The sequence below is a fragment of the Ranitomeya imitator genome, chromosome 10, assembly GCF_032444005.1.
Source record: "Ranitomeya imitator isolate aRanImi1 chromosome 10, aRanImi1.pri, whole genome shotgun sequence".
Classification (NCBI taxonomy): domain Eukaryota; kingdom Metazoa; phylum Chordata; class Amphibia; order Anura; family Dendrobatidae; genus Ranitomeya; species Ranitomeya imitator.
The window spans coordinates 103,285,255-103,306,778 of record NC_091291.1 but is presented as its reverse complement, the minus strand read 5'-3'; the positions used below and the strand labels follow the sequence as shown (position 1 = coordinate 103,306,778).

Genomic DNA, 21,524 nt, shown 5'->3' with positions numbered 1-21,524 from the left:
GCGTCCAGCGGGCCTACAAGATGACGGGGCGTCCAGCGGGCCTACAAGATGACGGGGCGTCCAGCGGGCCTACAAGATGACGGGGCGTCCAGCGGGCCTACAAGATGACTGGGCGTCCAGCGGGCCTACAAGATGACGGGGCGTCCAGCGGGCCTACAAGATGACGGGGCGTCCAGCGGGCCTACAAGATGACTGGGCGTCCAGCGGGCCTACAAGATGACGGGGCGTCCAGCGGGCCTACAAGATGACGGGGCGTCCAGCAGGCCTACAAGATGACGGGGCGTCCAGCGGGCCTACAAGATGACGGGGCGTCCAGCGAGCCTACAAGATGACGGGGCGTCCAGCGGGCCTACAAGATGACGGGGCGTCCAGCGGGCCTACAAGATGACGGGGCGTCCAGCGAGCCTACAAGATGACGGGGCGTCCAGCGGGCCTACAAGATGACGGGGCGTCCAGCGAGTCTACAAGGTGACGGGGCGTTCAGCTGGCCTACAAGGTGATGGGCTGTCCAGCGGGCCTACAAGATGATGGGGTGCCCAGTGGGCCTACAAGATGACGGGGCGTCCAGCGGGCCTACAAGGTGACGGGGCGTCCAGCTGGCCTGATTTTCTCAAGTTTTCTCTTCAGGAGTGCACTATTCTTGCTCCCGGCTTCTTTCTTTGCTTGGGGTGGTGCTATTCTGAAGATTGACAGTTTGGTCCAGTGACGTGGTGTGAGCTGTGGACGCTCCCAGGCAGCTAACAGAGCTTGGGGGACGCGCGGGGGCACTAAGGCTGGCCTCTCCGTATCAAGCGATCTGTCAGCTTTATAGCGGCACATGCAAACTGTAAAGCCTAGAGCTTGCTCTCGTCGCATGCTCCTTGCCTAGATCGCAGGGCCAAGCAGTGTTATATTTTTTCACATGAGACTGTAAAACTAGTAAATTTACACTGACTTTAAAACTCACTCGTGCTAATTTTGGGCACAATTTTTTTGTTCTGTGCCATTTGTGTACTGTACTTTGTTTTTAATTTTTTTTATTATTGATGACATTTTCTGAATTATTGTAATATTGATCTGATGAACTTTGATGAATTCACTAATGTTATCTATCTAATATATAATTGCCTAGAATACTACTTCCTGCAATTTGTGCCAACTTCCGTGGCTTTGTCCGGAGCTAATGTCCGGAGCTAATGTCCGGAGCTAATGTCCGGAGATAAGTGACGTCAACAGTGTCCAGTGTCTGATTGGTTGCCGCCTGCTGCGAGCGACCAATCAGAAACGTGCCGTACTGTGACACACTCTGCCCGCCATTTTGGTGTGATTTTTGAATTTTTACCTCACAGCAAGTTTCTACTGCGTGGAGGCGGGCCCAGTGACGTTGCTCTTCAAGCTCCTGCCGAATTTCGTCAAAAAAATGATAATACCATTTACCAAAACTATATATATTTAGTTGTGAAGTGGTTCAGTGACATTTTCACACCAATTTTGAACTTTTGTTTGGTGTTTTCTCCATATACTGCCTATTATTTTTGTTCTTTCTTACTATTATTTATTAATTGTATTATTCTTACATTTGAATAAATAAAGTATATATGGATTCTAGACTCCCGATTCTTTAGAATCGGGCTGCCATCTAGTATATATATAATTGTCTAAGGGTTTGGCTGTCTGTCCTGGAAATCCCGCGTCGCTGATTGGTCGAGGCTGCCAGGCTTCGACCAATCAGCGACGCGCACAGTCTGATTGGTCGAGGCCAGCCGGCCTCGACCAATCAGCGACAGGCACAGTCTGCCGCGAATTCTGGAATCATCATTGTCCTCCACTGCTGTCAAGTGCCGCCATTGTGTTGTCTAAGGGTCTAATTGTCTGTCTGTCTCGAATATCAGCCAATCAGCGATATTAGTGTGGGATTTAAACACCACTGACAGCGCAACATACATACATACATACATACATACATACATACATACATACATATATATTCTAGAATACCCGATGCGTTTGAATCTGGCCAACATCTAGTTTACCATAATTACCGTATATACTCGAGTATAAGCCGAGATTTTCAGCCCAAATTTTTGGGCTGAAAGTGCCCCCCTCGGCTTATACTCGAGTCACGGTAGCGGTGGGGTCGGCGGGTGAGGGGGTGAGGGCGCTGAGGTATACTTACCTAGTCCCAGCGATCCTCGCACTGTCCCTGCCGTCCCACGGGCTTCGGCGCTGCAGTTTCTTCCTCTCTTCAGCGGTCACGTGGGACCGCTCATTACAGAAATGAATAAGCGGCTCCACCTCCCATAGGGGCGGAGCCGCTTATTCATTTCTCTAATCAGCGGTAACGGTGACCGCTGATAGAGAAAGAAGCTGCGGCACCGAAGACAGGAGGGGACAGCGCGAGGATCGCCAGGACTAGGTGAGTATAGCATATTCACCTGTCCTCGTTCCAGCCGCCGGGCGCCGATCCATCTTCCCGGCCGGCGCCTCCATCTTCCCGGCGTCTCTGCTCTCTGACTGTTCAGGCAGAGGGCGCGATGACGCATACAGTGTGCGCGGCGCCCTCTGCCTGATCAGTCAGAGCAGAGACGCCGGGAAGATGGAGGCGCCGGAACGAGACGCCGGGAGCTGCAATCAAGGGAGGTGAGTATGTGTTTTTTTTTCTTTATTGCGGCAGCGGCGGCAGCACAGATTAATGTGGAGCATCTATGGGGCACAGTGAACGGTGCAGAGCACCGTATATGGCACAGCACAGCTATGGGGCACAGTGAACGGTGCAGAGCACCGTATAAGGCACAGCTATGGGGCACAGTGAACGGTGCAGAGCACCGTATATGGCACAGCACAGCTATGTATGGGGCACAGTGAACGGTGCAGAGCACCGTATATGGCACAGCACAGCTATGGGGCACAGTGAACGGTGCAGAGCACCGTATAAGGCACAGCTATGGGGCACAGTGAACGGTGCAGAGCACCGTATATGGCACAGCACAGCTATGTATGGGGCACAGTGAACGGTGCAGAGCACCGTATATGGCACAGCACAGCTATGGGGCACAGTGAACGGTGCAGAGCACCGTATATGGCACAGCTATGGGGCACAGTGAACGGTGCAGAGCACCGTATATGGCACAGCACAGCTATGGGGCACAGTGAACGGTGCAGAGCACCGTATATGGCACATCTATGGGGCACAGTGAACGGTGCAGAGCACCGTATATGGCACAGCTATGGGGCACAGTGAACGGTGCAGAGCACTGTATATGGAGCACATCTATGGGGCACAGTGAACGGTGCAGAGCACCGTATATGGCACAGCTATGGGGCACAGTGAACGGTGCAGAGCACTGTATATGGCACATCTATGGGGCACAGTGAACGGTGCAGAGCACCGTATATGGCACAGCTAGGGGGCACAATGAACGGTGCAGAGCACTATATGGTTCACACCTATGGGGAAATATGAACGGTGCAGAGCACTATATGGCACAGCTATGGGGAAATAATGATCTATTTTTATTTTTGAAATTCACCGGTAAATGCTGCATTTCCACCCTAGGCTTATACTCGAGTCAATAAGTTTTCCCAGTTTTTTGTGGCAAAATTAGGGGGGTCGGCTTATACTCGGGTCGGCTTATACTCGAGTATATACGGTACATTAATAAATTTATGAATTGGATTGTAATTAAAAGAATAGAAAAAAAGTGTTTAGTAGTAAGTGACACCACTAGAACTGCTTGCTTTTGGCACCAGCTGCTCACACAGTTGCGGAACTCGTGACAGTGTGTTGTCTTCTAATGAGCCTTGAACCTGTGTTAGCGGCACATGATCCGGACCCGTTTACAGGCAAAAGGGACCAGGGAAAGCAGCCGCCATGTGTCGGGAGTCTCTCCGATTATGGGACACATGAACAGTTGGGACATGTGAGGGCGGGAGAGATTTTCTTTAATAACCAGTTCTCTTCTATTGACAAATATGTAATCTGCACTTTTCTGGATTGTCTGGGAATAAACCCTTCTAGGGACTAAAGTAAGCAAGTCTGGCAGGTAAGCGGAGGTGAAGGCCTCTCCCTTGGGAAGTAATATCAATGCTAGCATCTTAAAGCCTAATGGCCTCACTTACTGATCCTTAATGTGCAGTTATGTTAACATACTGCAGATCAGTTAACTTGGTTCTGGAAGCACAACATCCGCTAGACGACTAATGTGTAGAAAACAGTAAGAGGACCTCATACATTAAGGTAGAAAATGCACCTGCGGAGGGTGCAGACCTAGTCCTGATAGAGGGAACCCAGATAAAGAGTGTAAGAGCGATGCCTGTGATCGTCTCAAAGGGTCCATGCACTGGTGAAATGCTGATGGTCGTATCTAAAGAGAGATTTTATGTAGATGTCAAAAATGTTTTTAATAATTTAGGTCCAGATTTTCATCTATACCAGGAGAATTATAGTACTTTTAGATGGCTGACAACATTCAAGCAATTCATTTCTTTAACTGTATATAGGAGCGGTATTATAGTAGCTATATTCTTGTACATAAGAGTGGTATTAAAGTAGTTATATTCTTGTACATAGGAGCAGTATTATAGTAGTTATATTCTTGTACATAGGAGCAGTATTATAGTAGTTATATTCTTGTACATAGGAGCAGTATTATAGTAGTTATATTCTTGTACATAGGAGCAGTATTATAGTAGTTATATTCTTGTACATAGGAGCGGTATTATAGTAGTTATATTCTTGTACATAGGAGCAGTATTATAGTAGTTATATTCTTGTACATAGGGGGCAGTATTATAGTAGTTATATTCTTGTACATAGGAGCGGTATTATAGTAGTTATATTCTTGTACATAGGAGCGGTATTATAGTAGTTATATTCTTGTACATAGGAGCAGTATTATAGTAGTTATATTCTTGTACATAGGAGTGGTATTATAGTAGTTATATTCTTGTACATAGAAGGCAGTATTATAGTAGTTGTATTCTTGTACATAGGAGCGGTATTATAGTAGTTATATTCTTGTACATAGGAGTGGTATTAAAGTAGTTATATTCTTGTACATAGGGAGCAGTATTATAGTAGTTATATTCTTGTACATAGAGGCAGTATTATAGTAGTTATATTCTTGTACATAGGAGCAGTATTATAGTAGTTATATTCTTGTACATAGGAGCAGTATTATAGTAGTTATATTCTTGTATATGGGGGCAGTATTATAGTAGTTGTATTCTTGTACATAGGGGCAGTATTATAGTAGTTATATTCTCGTACATAGAAGGCAGTATTATCTACTATATAATTGTCTAAGGGTCACTTCCATCTGTCTGTCTGTCCCGGATATTCATTTGTCGCGGCCTCTGTCTGTCATGGAATCCAAGTCGCTTATTGGTCTCGCAAGCTGCCTGTCATGGCTGCCGCGACCAATCAGCGACGGCCACAGTCCGATTAGTCCCTCCCTACTCCCCTGCACTCACTGCCCGGCGCCCGCTCCATACTCCCCGCAGTCACCTCACCGCTCACACAGGGTTAATGCCAGCGGTAATGTACCTCGTTATTCCGCGGGTAACTCACTCCGTTACCGCCGCTACTAACCCTGTGTGACCAAGTTTTTACTATTCATGCTGACTATGCAGCGTCAATAGTAAAAGGATCTACCGTAATTTAAAAAAAAAATCATTATATACTCACTTCTGCCGCCTTTCCCGCTCCTCGCGACTCTCCGATAACCGCTTCATTCAAGCGGCAGGTTCGGTGGCAAGGATGGTATGTGACAAGGACCTGCCATGATGTCATGTGACCGCGACATCACGGGTCCTGCGCGAGAAGGACTTGCCATGACGTCACAGTCATGTGACTGCGACGTCATCACGGGTCCTGCGCAACCAACCCTGGGACCGGAAGCTGCCGAGTGCACCGCACACAGGCGACATGACTACAAAGGCTCCCTCGGAAGGTGAGTATATGATCATTTTTTATTTTTTAACCTGTGACATACGTGGCTGGGCAATATACTACGTAGCTGGGCAATATACTACGTAGCTGGGCAATATACTACGTGACTGGCCAATATACTACGTGGCTGGGCAATATACTACGTGGCTATGTGCTGTATACTACGTAACTGGGCAATATACTACGTAACTGAGCAATATACTACGTGGCTGGGCAATATACTACGTGGCTGGGCAATATACTACGTGGCTGGGCAATATACTATGTGGCTGGGCAATATACTACGTGGCTGGGCAATATACTACGTGGCTGGGCAATATACTACGTGGCTGGGCAATATACTACGTGACTGGGCAATATACTATGTGACTGGGCAATATACTACATGGCTGGGCAATATACTATGTGGCTATGTGCTGTATACTACGTCACTGGGCAATATACTACGTGGCTGGGCAATATACTACGTGGACATGCATATTCTAGAATACCCGATGCATTAGAATCGGGCCACCATCTAGTAGTAGTTATATTCTTGTACATAGAGGGCAGTGTTACAGTAGTTATATTCTTATACTTAGGAGGCAGTATGTTTTTTAGTTACTGTATATTCTTGTACATAGGGAAGCTATTATAGTAGTTATATTTTTATACATAGGAGGCAGTATTTTATTCTTTATTATATTCTTGTACATAGGGTGCAGTATTATAGTAATTATTCTAGTACATAGGAGCAGTATTAAAGTAGTTATATTCTTGTACATAGGGGGCAGTATTATAGTAGTTGTATTCTTGTACATAGGGGCAGTATTATAGTAGTTGTATTCTTTTACATATGAGGCAGTATTATGGTAGTTATAGTCTTGTACATAGGAGCAGTATTATAGTAGTTATTTTCTTGCACATAGGAGGCAGTATTATAGAAGTTATATTCTTGTACATAGGAGCAGTATTATAGTAGTTATATTCTTGAACATACGGGGCAGTATTATAGTAGTTCTATTCTTGTACATAGGGGCAGTATTATAGTAGTTATATTCTTGCACATAGGAGGCAGTATTATAGTAGTTCTATTCTTGTACATAGGGGCAGTATTATAGTAGTTCTATTCTTGTACATAGGGGCAGTATTATAGTAGTTATATTCTTGAACATAGGGGGCAGTATTATAGTAGTTATATTCTTGTACATAGGGGCAGTATTATAGTAGTTATATTCTTGCACATAGGAGGCAGTATTATAGTAGTTATATTCTTGCACATAGGAGGCAGTATTATAGTAGTTCTATTCTTGTACATAGGGGCAGTATTATAGTAGTTCTATTCTTGTACATAGGGGCAGTATTATAGTAGTTATATTCTTGAACATAGGGGGCAGTATTATAGTAGTTATATTCTTGTACATAGGGGCAGTATTATAGTAGTTATATTCTTGTACATAGGAGCAGTATTATAGTAGTTATATTCTTGTACATAGGAGCAGTATTATAGTAGTTATATTATTGTACATAGGGGCAATATTATAGTAGTTATATTCTTGTACATAGGGGCAGTATTATAGTAGTTATATTCTTGTACATAGGGGCAGTATTATAGTAGTTATATTCCTGTACATAGGAGCAGTATTATAGTAGTTATATTCCTGTACATAGGAGCAGTATTATAGTAGTTATATTCTTGTACATAGGAGCAGTAATATAGTAGTTATATTCTTGTACATAGGAGCAGTATTATAGTAGTTATATTCTTGTACATAGAAGCAGTATTATAGTAGTTATATTCTTGAACATAGGGGGCAGTATTATAGTAGTTACATTCTTGTACATAGGAGCAGTATTATAGTAGTTATATTATTGTACATAGAGGCAGTATTATAGTAGTTATATTCTTGTACATAGGGGGCAGTATTATAGTAGTTATATTCTTGTACATGGGGCAGTATTATCGTAGTTATATTCTTGTACATAGGAGCAGTATTATAGTAGTTATATTATTGTACATAGAGGCAGTATTATAGTAGTTATATTCTTGTACATAGGGGCAGTATTATAGTAGTTATATTCTTGTACATAGAGGCAGTATTATAGTAGTTATATTCTTGTACATAGGGGGCAGTATTATAGTAGTTATATTCTTGTACATAGGGGCAGTATTATAGTAGTTATATTCTTGTACATAGGAGCAGTATTATAGTAGTTATATTATTGTACATAGGAGCAGTATTATAGTAGTTATATTCTTGAACATAGGGGGCAGTATTATAGTAGTTATATTCTTGAACATAGGGGGCAGTATTATAGTAGTTATATTCTTGTACATGGGGCAGTATTATCGTAGTTATATTCTTGTACATAGGAGCAGTATTATAGTAGTTATATTATTGTACATAGAGGCAGTATTATAGTAGTTATATTCTTGTACATAGGGGCAGTATTATAGTAGTTATATTCTTGTACATAGGGGCAGTATTATAGTAGTTATATTCTTGTACATAGGAGCAGTATTATAGTAGTTATATTATTGTACATAGGAGCAGTATTATAGTAGTTATATTCTTGTACATGGGGCAGTATTATCGTAGTTATATTCGTGTACATAGGAGCAGTATTATCGTAGTTATATTATTGTACATAGAGGCAGTATTATAGTAGTTATATTCTTGCACATAGGAGGCAGTATTATAGTAGTTATATTCTTGTACATAGGAGGCAGTATTATAGTAGTTATATTCTTGTACATAGGAGCAGTATTATAGTAGTTATATTCCTGTACATAGGAGCAGTATTATAGTAGTTATATTCTTGTACATAGGAGCAGTATTATAGTAGTTATATTCTTGTACATAGGAGCAGTATTATAGTAGTTATATTCTTGTACATAGGGGGCGTATTATAGTATTTACGGTATATTAGGGGTATAGTTATAGTTAGGGCTCTGATTTTTAATATACCCTTGTCCATAGAATGCAGGTATGTATTTGTATATCGGGCCACTCTTTTAGTAATTGCTACAGATTTAATATAGATGGGTAGCATTTTTAGTCCACTTACTCCATGACCGCAAATGATTTTGGAGTGATTGCCACTTCCCTCCCCCATTTTTGAGTCGGTTCATGCAATTTCCATTCAGCAGGAGGCGACAATAAGTTTAGGATAAAGCCTCTTGTGAGATAAATGATGTCATGATGGGGGAAGCCTCCTGTAGTAAATGAGACATTTTGCAAACCCTGAACACCTCTACAGAAGAACTTGGTATTTCCTTCAGCAACTAAGGGTACCGTCACACAGTGCAATTTTCATCGCTACGACGGCACGATTCGTGACGCTCCAGCATCGTAACAATATCGCTCCAGCGTCGTAGACTGCTGTCACACTTTGCAATGTACGACGCTGGAGCGATAATTTCATGACGTATGTGCGATGTAGAAGCCGTTGGTTACTATGCGCACATCGTATACGATATATGTTACACCATTCAATCATGCCGCCACAGCGGGACACTAGACGACGAAAGAAAGTTTCAAACGATCTGCTACGACGTACGATTCTCAGCGGGGTCCCTGATCGCAGGAGCGTGTCAGACACTGCGATATCGTAACTATATCGCTCGAACGTCACGAATCGTGCCGTCGTAGCGATGAAAATTGCACTGTGTGACGGTACCCTAATATTAGAATTGTTTCTCCATAAGAAATAAACTGAAGCTTGTGATGTAACCCCACCAGATTTGTCCTCCAGTCCTTGATTTAATCTTGCAGTTTTGCACTCGCACGCTATCGACACGCACAAAACTACATTAACCCAATTTGTTTTCCGGTCACTACGTGCATAATTGTGTACGGTGGTCCTGCCATAACCCATTGCCCCGCAAACTGTTGATTTGCAGCTTCATATTGTTGATGTGTGTGTAAAGCCACGTGAGTGACATTCTCTTTGTGGCGCTTGTATCTGTCATAACTGTCACTATGTATCACCGCCAAGGAGAATTCTCATGTCCTGTCTTATTGACCCAAACTTGCAGACTCAGTATGTGAGAGCATTGTTTCTGCAGCAGTGTTATTTTTATGTCCCCCCCATCCCTTTCCTTCTACCTAGCCACTCCTAAATGGATTTTTCAGCTGAGTAGTAAAAGCTTTTACCCATCTTGATTTTGAACAGGGAGGGATCTGAATAAAATGCTTTCCTCCCTGTGTGCGCGGCAATATTTGCAGATCGGTGGCTTTTTCTAGATTGCATCTCCCTTCACCTTGGTCTTTACCTCTCAGGTCTTCTCTCTGGCCGGGCGCGGAGGTAAGTGATTTTTGTATTGCAGTCCAACGCTTCCCCCCTCCGTGGTATTAGGCTTCTAAAGTGTATTTCCAAATTAAGTTTATTGTTCCCGGCCGGTGTATTTACAAGACGCATTTAATTATTGCAACTATTGGATTTTATTTATGTTTTTACATTTTTTTAAGTCTGGTTGAACTGTGCTCAGTTATCACCACTGATGTAAACCTATGTGGGACGTGCCGTCTACACATACGCTTATGTGGGTAATACTAAGATTAGTTTTTATTAGTGATGACTTACAATTTTTTTGATATTTTTGATATTCAACTTATGGGAGGTGTGAAATCCAGTTTACCAATGACTGGTCCTCTCAAAAAAAAAAAAAAAAAAAAAAAATTTAAAAATATACATTTATTCTCTTCTTTTTTTTTGTACACTATTTTGTTCTATATTTTTTCTTTATTTTATATTTTTATTTATATATATTTTTTTCTTTTGGGTGGGGGGGACCTGTTAAAATAGAAATTACTCGTGACATGGCAAAGAAAAACAATTAAGTAAAAAAAAAAATATATATATATATATATTGTTTTTTTTGCCCTGTCACGAGTAATTTAGATTTTAACAGGTCCCCCCATCCAAAAGAAAAAAATAAATATATATATAAATAAAAAAACGCAATAAAAAAAAAAAGAATAAATGTATATTTTTAAACTTTTTTTTTTTTCTTTTTTTTTTTTTTAGAGGACGGGTCATTGATTATATATATATATATATATATATATATATATATATATATATATATATATATATATATATATATATATATATATATATATATATATATATATATATATATATATATATATATATATATTCTCTATCTAACTATCTAGTTTATTCTATTTGTGTTAGGACTTTACCTTGTTTTTAAACTTGAAAGAGCTCTTTAAGCCAATTCCAGTACTCCAGGATAAGATTAAAAGGCAGTGGAGAAAAATTAAAAAAAATATAATATTTCCTAATAATAAAATAATTCATGCTATAGCCAGGCATACTGCATAATGAATGTCCATGTACGGTATATTGGCATATACATGTACATAGTGCCATCAAAGCCAACACATCTTGAAATGTGCTGCTGTGATGCCTTAATTCTATCTACGGTATTATCTATCCATCCATCCATTCATCCATCTATATTCATCATGCCTGGCAATTTTTTTAAATAAATGTGTGTGTGTGTGTGTGTGTTGCAACGTTACTTGATTTTTTTTGTATTTTTTTATATTTTAACCCTTAACCATTTGCTATTGTTGCAGAGCTACAAAGTCTGGTTTTCTACAGTCACCACTAGATGTCACTTAAAGGGATTGTTCACCTTTGCTGCAAGTTTGTTTTTCTTCCTTAAATGCATGCAATTGGGGCTAAAAATTTATTTTTGCAATTGGATTTAATTAAAAAATGTCGCACTGTTTGCCTATTATAACCCTGTTAACTCATTCTGCAGCCATCCATAGACTGTGTAATACAGCGGCTATAGAAGGCCATCCGTGCCAAATTTTTTAACGAAACCAAATTGCTAAAATGATTTTCAGACCCAGTTGCATGGATTTGAGCAATACAAAACAAAGTTGTGCACAAAAGTGGACAACCCCTTTTAAGAGCTTACTGAAAACTCTCCCTAGTGGTGGGTACAGGCAACCACACTTGTATCATTTTAAAGGGGTTATTCATGTTTGAATTGATATTTTGATTGAGCTTTAACCCCTTTGGGAGAAAATAAAAATCTCCTATTTTTGTGGAGCTCGTAGCTCAGCCGGATAGTAATTCTTTTTCCTTCCTGCTTGACACAAATCAAGGTCATTGTGATCTTCTTCCGCAGAATTCGGAACGAGTGTCAAACAAAGATGATGAGGGATAAGATCATTCGTTATTTATTTAAACACTTTTAATTAATTATTAATGCGCTACAGTCCCCTCTCCCTGCAGCCAAGAGGCGAATATTCTTACCCAAGGTTTCTTAAGCAGTCACTTGCCATCGATTGTCTTGCGTCGGTGGGTTAAAGTGCTCCCATTTTCCCCGTTCTGCCTTTTTAGAATTACTTTAGGGACAGGAACTCGGAGAGAATAACCTGAGAAAATGGGTCACCGGTGCGTCGAGTATAAGTGTGCTCGTCCTTCTTGCTGTAACTTGACGTTTTTCGTGTACGTTCTTGTAAGAATTACGTTTCGATGTTATGTTTGTTGTGACAGATCAGATGACGGTCTAAAGTCTGCAACTTTGTATAGGTTCCGAGCCACTTTCCAATGTGGAGCAAAACTGTATATTAGAGAGGTGTTCTGAAGAAATGCGTTTTTAGGGCACGCTTAAAACTGTGGGTTTTGGGGATTAATCGAATTATCCTGGGTAGTGCATTCCAAAGAATTAGTGCAGCACGTGAAAAGTCTTGGAGACGGGAATGGGAGGTTCTGATTATTGTGGATGCTAACCTGAGGTCATTAGCGGAGTGGAGGGCACGGGTAGGGTGGTAGACTGAGACGAGGGAGGAGATGTAGGGTGGTGCTGAATAGTGGAGCGTTTTGTGGGTGAGAGTGTTAAGTTGAATTCTGGACTTGATGGGTAACCAGTGTAATGGCTGGCACAAGGTTGAGGCATCGGTGTAATGGTTGGTGAGGAATATGATCCTGGCTGCAGCATTCAGGACAGATTGGAGAGGGGAGAGTTTGGTAAGAGGGAGGCCGATTAGTAGAGAGTTACAGTAGTCCAGACGAGAATGTATAAGGGCAACAGTAAGAGTTTTTGCAGAGTCGAAAGTAAGAAAAGGTCGAATTCTGCCAATCGCTCAGGGGCCGCTTGTACGGTCCCAAGAGCTACTGGTTGGGGAACACCGGACCAGATAATAATATAATAATAATAATAATTTTATTTATATAGCGCCAACATATTCCGCAGCGCTTTACAAATTATAGAGGGGACTTGTACAGACAATAAACATTACAGCATAACAGAAATACAGTTCAAAACAGATACCAGGAGGAGTGAGGGCCCTGCTGCTCGCAAGCTTACAAACTATGAGGAAAAGGGGAGACACGAGAGGTGGATGGTAACAATTGCTTTAGTTATTCGGACCAGCTATAGTGTAAGGCTCAGGTGTTCATGTAAAGCTGCATGAACCAGTTACCTGCCTAAGTATGTAGCAGTACAGACACAGAGGGCTAATACTGCATAAAGTGTATGAGAACATGATGCGAGGAACCTTTTTTTTTTTTTATTTTTTTTTTTATTATAAATAGGCCACACAGGGATCGTTGGGTTAATGCATTGAGGCGGTAGGCCAGTCTGAACAAATGAGTTTTTAGGGCACGCTTAAAACTGTGGGGATTGGGGATTAATCGTATTAACCTAGGTAGTGCATTCCAAAGAATCGGCGCAGCACGTGTAAAGTCTTGGAGACGGGAGTGGGAGGTTCTGATCCATTTACCTGCAGATGGCTACACAGCAGTATCCCGTAAGGACTCGTGCACAGGACCGATTATCTCGGATGAGTGCTATCCGTTGTTTTCCTGGATAGCACTCGTACCTTTGCACATTTCTGTTTATTTTTCCTCGGACCGAGTGATCTTCGTGAAAAGTTAGTGACATGTCCGATTCTGATCCAAGTGTCGAATCCAAAGCTTCAATGCAAGTCTGTGTATCTGAGAAAAACATCAGATCACACTCTGATGACATCTGAGTGAAATCCAATATTCATGGACTAACAAAATGGAGAAGGTGGAAAAACTTTTTTTTTTTTTTTTTATTCCTTCACATCCGAAAAAAACTGATGCCACTCTGATTAGAATAATCTGACCTTATTTTTTTTTTGTTTGGTTGTTTTTCTGATAGGAGAAGAGTCATGTGAACCTACACTAACGGAGGTGCACAACCTGTGACTTGTATACAGTTTTGCACATTCATATTTTTCTCCCCTTAGGGAATGTGCTCACAATGGTTTTTTTATTCAGGTGGATCCACTCCGGAAGCCTCCTAGAAAAAGACTGCAGCAAAAACGCTTAAAAGAATGAACGTACGCTGTGCGGTGTAGAAACGACTCGCTGTTCATATGTTCAGTCTATTAACTGATTCACGTTTCCAAAGACACCAAGCGATCAGAATCCGTGAGCGGATACAGCGCAAGTAGAAATAAAACGCCGGCATCAAAGATGTTACCAAAAATAATCGAAAAGGAAAAATCAACAGCATTTCCCTAAGCATCTCCTGCTTTAAAAACTCGGATTTTCTAAGGTTAATTTCTGTCCATATACCCTTATCTTGTGACTTTTTTTAAACTTTTTTTTTCTAAGAATTTGTTTGAAATAACTTTTTTTGAGGCGCATCAGAAACTCTTGTGACTTTGCAGACATTACCGAGCCCCGGTATTATAGCGTTGCACAAATAACAGACAATATCGTAACATTAGACAAGAAAACACACAACATCAGGGTCAGATCAATATTGTCGTTTATTTACAAAAGTGACTCAAATGTTTATATCAATTAAATCTGCTGATAAAATAGTGCTGAAGTGAGGGCGTCTTTGTGTATTTTAATATAAACCACTGATCTTCAAGGGCATTTCTCTGGGAAAGCTGGGTGCCATTTATATGCAAGGATTTTCTGCTACCCCACAGGTCATCACTGTGATGTCTGATTCCTCACAGTGCTAGACTGCAGCAATCAATGCATCACTCGTCAGATTGTCTGCTCCTTACTACAGGAAAGTTGGGTGCCATTTATATGCATGGATTTCCAGCTACCCCACAGGTCATCACCGTGATGTCTGATTCCTCACAGTGCCCGACTGCAGCAATCAATGCATAACTGGTCAGATCTTCCGCTCGAGACTCCAGGAAAGCTGGGTGCCATTTATATGCATGGATTTCCAGCTACCCCACAGGTCATCACTGTGATTTCTGATTCCTTGCAGTGCTAGACTGCAGCAATCAATGCATCACTGGTCAGATTGTCTGCTCCTTACTACAGGAAAGCTGGGTGACATTTATATGCATGGATTTCCAGCTACCCCACAGGTCATCACCGTGATGTCCGATTCCTCACAGTGCCCGACTGCAGCAATCAATGCATAACTGGTCAGATCTTCCGCTCGTGACTCCAGGAAAGCTGGGTGCCATTTATATGCATGGATTTCCAGCTACCCCACAGGTCATCACTGTGATTTCTGATTCCTTGCAGTACCTGACTGCAGCAATCAATGCATAACTGGTTAGATTGTCTGCTCCGTCCTCCAGGAAAGCTGGGTGCCATTTATATGCATGGATTTCCAGCTACCCCACTGGTCATCACCATGATGTCTGATTCCTCACAGTGCCTGACCGCAACAATCAATGCATAACTGGTCAGATTGTCCGCTATGGACTCCAGGAAAGCTGGGTGCCATTTATATGCATGGATTTCCAGCTACCCCACTGGTCATCACCGTGATGTCTGATTCCTCACAGTGCCTGACCGCAACAATCAATGCATAACTGGTCAGATTGTCCGCTATGGACTCCAGGAAAGCTGGGTGCCATTTATATGCATGGATTTCCAGCTACCCCACTGGTCATCACCGTGATGTCTGATTCCTTGCAGTGCTAGACTCCTGCAATCAATGCTCAATTGATCAGATCGTCCGCTCAGGACTCCAGGAAAGCTGGGTTACCTTTATATGCATAGATTTTCTGCTACCCCACAGGTCATCACTGTGATTTCTGATTCCTCACAGTGCCTGACTGCCGCAATCAATGCATAACTGGTCAGATCTTCCGCTCGAGACTCCAGGAAAGCTGGGTGAACAGAAGTCAAAGCTTTTGAACCTATGTTGTAGATGGCTATAAACACTAGCCATGGTTTCTGTGCCGTGTGTCATCAGACTACGGGAACATGACATCTGACAATGAAGCCATTGTTGTAGTGTACACCCCCAGCTAATAGTTATTACATGGGTATTAGCCCCACAGTAACAGCCTTGTTGCCTCGTGCAGATCCTGACAACAGCTGCTGTACGGGGATATTGGTTGTGGTCCACTTAGTGGTCAGTAGGGCTAAATTTTAGATTAACCTCCTAATTTATTGAGGTCAAACATTAAGCTTATGGCTTTTGAAAGCGGTAATAAATGGAAAAATGATTGGTGAGAAAGCGCCCGCAGAGTGATAACGCCAATGGATATTAATAGTAAGTAGATGTTTGGTAGATAGTGGATAGCTTCATATTACGAAGGTAAGAGATTTATTGATTATGGGATGGATTGATGATGGATTTCTGCAATAGATATTAGGATACATATGAATATTGATAGATCTAAGATGGAAGTTTGATAAAGTTGAGCTGAGATTAAATGGATTGGTAACTAGACAGAGGATAGATAGAAGAAAGGTAGATAAATGGGGGATAGGTGTATAGATGACAAGATGGGTGGGTAGACTTCATTGTAAAGCGATGCGCTGAGTTACATGTTTTCATTTTTTTATTTTTTTTTTATTTAAAGTTCCCTGAAATGTTCTTGGTGCCTAATCTGCTTCATAGGAAAAAAAAGTCACTCATTTTTGCAAAAATGGCACCAAAATAAATTGCGTACCTAACATCACTCTCTGGGTGGGACGGGATCACATCTGCTCCAAATTGTGCAATTTTTTTTTTTTTTTTTAAATTTGGATAAAAAAAATATGGAAACCCTAAACATCACGGATAGTGGGGGACATTAAAAAAAAAAATGCAGGGGAACACCTATATAATCCTCATTCACATGGGCGTATTTCCGTATTTCCATTACGTCTGGTATTAGGTTTTTGTTTTGTTTTTTCTTTTACAGACTCCACATGTACCCATTATAATCTATGCTGCTATGCACATGGCCGTGTTTTTACACAGACTGTGTGGGAAAACACACGGAGACATGTCCGTTATTTTTTTTCCTGCAGCACGGATGAGAAAGGCAAATACAAGTCCATGGGTCCGTGTAAAACGCGTACAGCACGCGGATGGCGTCGATGTCCGGCCCGTGTTAAACACTTATTTCTTTATCTGTACCAGAAAAACACTGATGGTAAAAGACGGACACACTGACAGCACACTGATCCAAAACACCGATGACACGGTACCGTTTTTTCCACGTACGTGTTTAAGCACAGATGTGTGAACGCGGCCTAAAATGGACTTTAAAAAAGTTTTAAATTAAAAGTTCAATTAGAGGCTAATCGTAACCAAAACTAGACAAAGGTGGCACAAATGCAATAATGAAGTGGACCCTGAGACCATAGCATTGGTGGAGATGGCGCTGGACCCAGGGAGGGTGAAGACTATCTGGTTTAACTTTATATTACAATGAACGTTTGGGGGAAACCAATTTGTAAATGACTTGCCAATATTTAGACTCTAGATTGTGAACGCTTAGAATTTTACATCCAGTTGTTTATCTTCTGTAACATCCCCAAGAGTCCTCAATGCTGAAAATGCCAACCAGTCCAATGCATTATATCTGGCGTTTATAAGTCTTTCTCAGGGACACGGATTCATGTTAAGTGTTTACCCACTGCCAAACATTTGATAGCTTAGTGTGTTGTTGCCTTGTGGAGAGCGCCAAGTTGGCACTTTGAGACTTATAGTCCATGTAATGCTCTCCTGTGAGCCTTGCATGGCCTTCAAGTCTCCCTATGCCAACTTTGTGCTCTCCACAATGAGAATCTTTATCCCTTAGACCCTTGTCCAAGGCCTCTCACTGAGTCAATCAGTTTTGCTTTGCAATAATAAGTATAAAACCTGAAACATATGCATATGGAAATTCTAATTTGGCTTTATATCCTGAGTAATGTGGCAAGACTCTGGGTCGATGTTGAGTGGGGCTGATAGACGTCTCCGCAAAGGAGAGCTGCTCACTGACATAGATACAGACAAATTTGTGAACTATATTTGAGTGAAAAGTCTTGGACCTTTAAGTTAAGCTCATATACATATGTAATATATGGGTCAATGTTGAGTTTTAGGATTGGTACTTCCAATAGGTTGTTTTAGAGACCCTGCTCTCTTCCTCTGTTAAGAGTCTATGTCCCACATATCAAACTGTGGCCTGCTGGCCAAATATGGCCCCAAGAGTGATTATATTTGTCCAGCGATTCTGTGGTCTATGTGGGAGCCATTATATGGTATGGAGGACAGTGGGGGCATTATACGGTATGGAGGATGATGTGGGGGCCATTATACGATATGAAGAATTATGTGGTGCCATTATACAGTATGGAGGATTATGTAGGGGCCATTATATGGTATGGAGGACGATGTGGGGGCCATTAAACAGTATGGAGGATTATATGGGGGCCATTATACGGTATGGAGGACGATGTGGGGGGCCATTATACGGAATGGAGGACTATGTTGGGGCCACTTTATGGTATGGAGGACGATGTAGAGGCCATTGTACGATATGGAGGAATATGTGGTGCCATTATACGGTATGGAGGACTATGTGGGGGCCATTATACGGTATGGAGGATTATATGGTGCCATTATGCATGGCACGGTGGCGCAGTGGTTAGCACTGCAGCCTTGCAGCGCTGGAGTCCTGGGTTCAAACCCCACCAAGGACAACATCTGCAAACAGTTTGTATGTTCTCTCCGTGTTTGCGTGGGTTTCCTCCGGGCACTCCGGTTTCCTCCCACATTCCAAAGACATACTGATAGGGAATTTAGATTGTGATCCCCATCGGGGACAGTGATGATAATGTGTGAAAAATGTAAAGCGCTGCGGAATATGTTAGCGCTATATAAAAATAAAGATTATTATTATTATGCGGTATGGAGGACGATGCGGGGGCCTCTTTACAGTATGGAGGACGATGTGGGGGCCATTATACAGAATGGAGGACTATGTGGGGGCAATTATACGGTATGGAGGACTATGTGGGGGCCATTATACGGTATGGAGGACGATGCGGGGGCTATTATACGATATGGAGGATTATGTGGTGCCATTATACGGTATGGAGGACTATGTGGTGCCATTATACGTTATGGAGGACTATGTGGGAGCTATTATACGGTATGAAATGCTATGTGGGGCCATTATACGATATGGAGGATTATGTGGTGCCATTATACGGTATGGAGCACTATGTGGGGGCCATTATACGGACGGAGGACTATGTAGGGTCCATTATACTGTGTGGAGGACTATGTGGACCCCATTATTCTGTATGGAGGACTATGTGGGGCCCATACTGTGATGGGTCTTCATACCAAGCGTGTGGAGGGTACTGTAGGGGAATTCTGTGGGGGTATCATACTGTGTTTGGGGGCACTTTTCTTGGCATCGTATTATCTGTATTAGTTATTAAGTCAAGGTATTTTATCCTTTTGTCATTACATATTTAAATAAGGTCACATGGCCATATGCTTTTTACTACTCTTAGTGCAGGTGAGTCACATATGCAAACACATTTGTTAACATGCACTGCTTTTTCGGTGATTACTTTGCCCCCCCCACACAAATAATACACCTATTGAAAGGTAGACTTGTCCCCTTCAGCAAGAAAAGACACAAACAAACCACACATTCACGATTTGATCAATAAATACAGTTTAAACATTCAGTTTCAGAAACCTGTAGAAAAAAACAATAACCTGCAGGTGGCACCACAACCTCAAAACATTTTTCCAGCCTCTACTTATCAGACCAATTTATTGTGTTACCAATCTACATATATAAATACCTCTCTGTGTTCATCATCTTATTAAATACATTAACACTTGACCAGCTTGATTTTCCTGAAATTGTCTGCGCCCCTGACACAACCAATGTGCGAAAAATTTTCACGGGCTGACTAGTGATTTTAAAATCCAAATTGTTGGCCTACTGAAATGTATGTTCAGTAAATGCACTCAATACTTGGTCCGGGGCTCCTTTTGCATCAATTACTGCATCAATGCTACGTGGCATGGAGGGGATCAACCTGTGGCACTGCTGAGATATTATGGAAGCCCAGGTTGCTTTGATAGCAGCCTTCAGCTCGCCTGCATTGTTGGGTCTGGTGTCTCTCATCTTCCTCTTGACAATACCCCATGGATTAACTATGGGGATAAGGTTTGGCAAGTTTGCTGACTAATCAAGCACAGTGATACTGTTGTTTGTAAACCAGGTATTGGTACTTTTGGCAGTGTGGACAGGTGACAAGTCCTCCTGGAGAATTAAATTTCCATCTCCAAAAAGCTTGTCGGCAGAGGGAAGCATGAAGTGCTCTAAAATTTCCTGGTAGACGGCTGTGCTGACTTTGGTCTTGATAAAACACAGTGGACCGACACCAGCAGATGACATGGTTCCCCAAACCATCAGTGATTGTGGAAACGTCACACGAGACCTCAAAGCACCTGGGATTGTGGCCTCTCCACTCTTCCTCCAGACTCTGGGACCTTGATTTCCAAATGAAATGCAAAATTTGCTTTCATCTGAAAACACCTTGGACCACTGAGTAACAGCCCAGTTCTTTTTCTCCTTGGCCCAGGTAAGACGCTTCTGGCGTTGTCTATTGGTCATGAGTGGCTTGACACTAGGAATGTGACACTTGTAGCCCATGTCCTGGATATGTCTGTATGTGGTGGCTGTTGAAGCAATGACTCCAGCATAAGTCCACTCCTTGTGAGTCTCCCCCAAATTATTGAACGGCCTCTTCTTAACAAACCTATCAAGGCTGCGGTTATCCCGGTTGCTTGTGTACCTTTTTCTACCACACTTTTACCTTCTACTCAACTTCCCATTAATATGCTTGGACACAGTACTCTGTGAACAGTCATCTTCTTTAGCAATGACCTTTTGTGGCTTACCCTCCTTGTGGAGTGTGTCAGTGACTGCCTCCTGGACATCAGTCAAATCGGCAGTTTTCCCCATGATTGTGGAGCCTACTGAAACAGACTAAGGGACCGTTTAAAAAGCTTAGGAAGCTTTTGCAGGTGGTTTTTGTTAATTATTCTAATTTACTGAGATAATGACTTTCGGGTTATCATTGGCTGTAAGCCATAATCATCAACATTAACAAAAATAAACACTTGAAATTGAGTTTCACTTTTTGTATTGAAGAGCTGAAATAAATTAACTTTTTGATGATATTCTAAATTAGTGAGAAGCACTTGTATATATTTGTCTTTGTGATGGGTCCTTTTTAGAGTTGGCTCCATCCAGTCTAGATTTGTCCCACGCTCCTATTGATGGTGGGACCTTCATAGATGACTTTCTCGTACATTTTGTTTTTGAGTCGGCCCTCTCATGCACAGACAGTTTGCTTCCCGTTTGACGTGTGA

At 41.9% G+C, this 21,524-nt stretch overlaps 1 protein-coding gene across 5 annotated transcripts in view; it reads left to right on the top strand.

Moving 5' to 3' along the window:
- Positions 1–21,524, top strand: part of KCNAB2 (potassium voltage-gated channel subfamily A regulatory beta subunit 2) — a 254,260-nt gene that overhangs the window by 35,518 nt on the left and 197,218 nt on the right. The window contains exon 1 of one of the 5 annotated variants that reach the window (XM_069741825.1): positions 10,190–10,216. The exons of the other annotated variants lie outside the window; for them this stretch is intronic. The gene's annotated coding sequence lies outside the window, so the exon portion shown is untranslated. Of the gene's footprint in view, positions 1–10,189; positions 10,217–21,524 lie in introns of those variants that run through there. 5 annotated transcript variants of the gene reach the window in all.